We start from the raw sequence: 3,400 nt of genomic DNA on the forward strand, positions 1-3,400 counted from the left end.
GAGATACTGATCTTTTGGCCCTTGGAGGAAGAGACCGTTCCAAAAATAATGGATGAAGATCAAAAGTACTGGATCAAGGAATGAAAACACATCTGGAACTAAGAGTAATTTGTGTCGTTACAAAACAAAATATTTACATGTACTAAACATAGTGGACATGACTTTGAAATATATGAATATGCGACTACGTGCAGTTAAAAAATTAGTGTTAGACAATTATTCAACTTGCATTATGAAATTATATTTCTATTATAAAAAATCAAACAAATGAAACAAATAATAACAAAAATAATGTCAATAATATCTAGCCGCGCAAATGCGCGGGTCACCCCGCTAGTTTTAACAGAAATAACAGGCATGCCTATCACAGGTCTAGGTTTATCTTTAGCACAAGGTTTAGCAATTCTAGCAGTTTCATCACAGAAATAAATAACATGCCCATCAATATTATCAGACAAGAGATCTTTAACAATAGCAATATTAGGTTCAAGTTTAACTTGCTCAGGGGGTGTATAGGTTCTAATATTGCTTTTACGAACCATAGTTGAATCTTTAGCATGATCTTTTATCCTAATAGGAAAAGGTGGTTTCTCAACATAAACAGTAGGAACAATAGGATCATTATAAGTGATAGTCTTTTCTTCAACTTAGATGCAGCTACTTTTACTTCTATGGGAGGATGATACTTAAACCACTTCTCCTTAGGGAGATGATATGAGCAGCAAAAGATTCACAGAAAGAGGCTACTATCTCAGAGTCAAGTCCATATTTAGTGCTAAATTTACGGAAAATATCGATATCCATAAAAGATTTAACACAATCATACTTAGGTGTCATACCTGACTCCTTACCTTTGTCGAGGTCCCAATCTTCAGAGTTGCGTTTAATTCTTTCAAATAAATCCCATTTGAATTCAATAGTCTTCATCATAAAAGAGTCAGCACAAGAAGTATCGAGCATGGTGTGATTGTTATCAGAAAGCCGAGCATAAAAATTTTGAATAATCATTTCTCTTGAGAGCTCATGATTGGGGCATGAATATAACATTGATTTAAGCCTCCCCCAAGCTTGAGCGATGCTTTCTCCTTTGCGAGGCCAGAAATTATATATATAATCGTGATCACGATGAACAAGATGCATAGGATAAAACTTCTAATGAAATTCCAAATTCAATCGTTTGTAGTTCCATGACCCTGTATCATCACATAGCCTATACCATGTCAATGCATCTCCCTTCAAAGATAAAGGGAAGATCTTTTTCTTAATAACATCTCCGGGCACACCTGCAAGCTTAAATAATCCACAAACTTCATCCACATATATTAGGTGCTCATCAGGATGCTTTGTTCCATCTCCTGCAAAAGGATTAGCTAGCAGTTTTTCTAACATACCCGAAGGAATTTCAAAGCAGACAGTTTCATTTTCAGTAGGTTCAGTAGGTTGAGGAGCAACTCTTTGCTCTACTGGTCGGGGTGAAGATACCCCGAACAAGCCCCTCAGAGGATTACTTTCCATAATAATAAGTGACAGTAAATTTCAGCATACTATATAAATTTTTCCTTACCAAATTCCACCTACCAAAGGCGCTTCACTCCCCGGCAACGGCGCCAGAAAAGAGTCTTGATGACCCACAAGTATAGGGGATCTATCGTAGTCCTTTTGATAAGTAAGATTGTCGAACCCAACGAGAAGCAGAAGGAAATGATAAGCGGTTTTCAGCAAGGTATTCTCTGCAAGCACTGAAATAATAGGTAACAGATAGTTTTGTGATAGGATAATTTGTAACGAGTAACAAGTAATAAAATTAAATAAAGTGCAGCAAGGTGTCCCAATCTTTTTTGTAGCAAAGGACAAGCCTGGAAAAACTCTTATATGATGTAAAGCGCTCCCGAGGACACATGGGAATATCGTCAAGCTAGTTTTCATCACGTTCATATGATTCACGTTCGGTACTTTGATAATTTGGTATGTGGGTGGACCGGTGCTTGGGTACTGTCCTTACTTGGACAAGCATCCCACTTATGATTAACCTTTATTGCAAGCATCCGCAACTACAACAAAAGTATTAAGGTAAACCTAACCATAGCATGAAACATATGGATTCAAAACAGCCCCTTGCGAAGCAACGCATAAACTAGGGTTTAAGCTTCTGTCACTCTAGCAACCCATAATCTACTTATTACTTCCCAATGCCTTCCTCTAGTCCCAAGTAATGGTGAAGTGTCATGTAGTCGACGTTCACATAACACCACTAGAGGAGAGACAACATACATCTCATCAAAATATCGAACGAATACCAAATTCACATGACTACTAATAGCAAGACTTCTCCCATCTCCTCGGGAACAAACGTAACTACTCACAAAGCATATTCATGTTCATAATCAGAGGGGCATTAATATGCATATAGGATCTGAACATATGATCTTTCACCAAATAAACCAACTAGCATCAACTACAAGGAGTAATTAACACTACTAGCAACCCACAGGTACCAATCCCGGACTTGGAGACAAGAATTGGATACAAGAGATGAACTAGGGTTTTGAGAGGAGATGGTGCTGGTGAAGATGTTGATGGAGATTGCCCTCTCCCGATGAGAGGAGCCTTGGTGATGACGATGGCGATGATTTCCCCCTCCCGGAGGGAAGTTTCCCCGGCAGAACAGCTCCGCCGGAGCCCTAGATTGATTCCGCCAAGGTTCCGCCTCGTGGCGGCGGAGTCTCGTCCGGAAAGATGGCTTATGATTTTTTCCTCATCGAAAGACTCCATATAGCAGAAGATGGGCATCGGAGGGCCACCAGGGGGCCCACGAGGTAGGGGCGCGCCCAGGGGGTAGGGCGCGCCCCCCACCCTCGTGGGCAGGGTATGGCCCCCCTGGTGAACTTCTTGCGCTCAGTATTTTTTATATATTCTGAAAATGACTTCCGTGAAGTTTCAGGACTTTTGGAGCTGTGCAGAATAGGTCTCTAATATTTGCTCATTTTCCAGCCCAGAATCCCAGCTGCCGGCATTTTCCCTCTTTATGTAAACCTTGTAAAATAAGAGAGAATAGGCATAAGTATTGTGACATAATGTGTAATAACAGCCCATAATGCAATAAATATCGATATAAAAGCATGATGCAAAATGGACGTATCAGTACTAAGCACCCAAGAGTAATAAGCTTCTCAACTTGTAACTTCCACGTATCACCGTGGAGAACTCAAACCGATGCACCAAATGCAATGGCAAGGGCACAGGGAGTGCCCAAGTCCTTTTCTCCCAAATCCCATAAAAGCAACTAATGCTATGGAGGAAAATGAGAGGAAGAACAAGAAGGAGAACACCAAGAACTCCAACATCTAGATCCAAGGGGTTCCCCTCACATAGAGGAGAAAGTGATTGGTGGAAATATGGA

Source organism: Triticum dicoccoides, chromosome 5A (assembly GCF_002162155.2).
Source record: "Triticum dicoccoides isolate Atlit2015 ecotype Zavitan chromosome 5A, WEW_v2.0, whole genome shotgun sequence".
In the NCBI taxonomy this organism is placed as follows: domain Eukaryota; kingdom Viridiplantae; phylum Streptophyta; class Magnoliopsida; order Poales; family Poaceae; genus Triticum; species Triticum dicoccoides.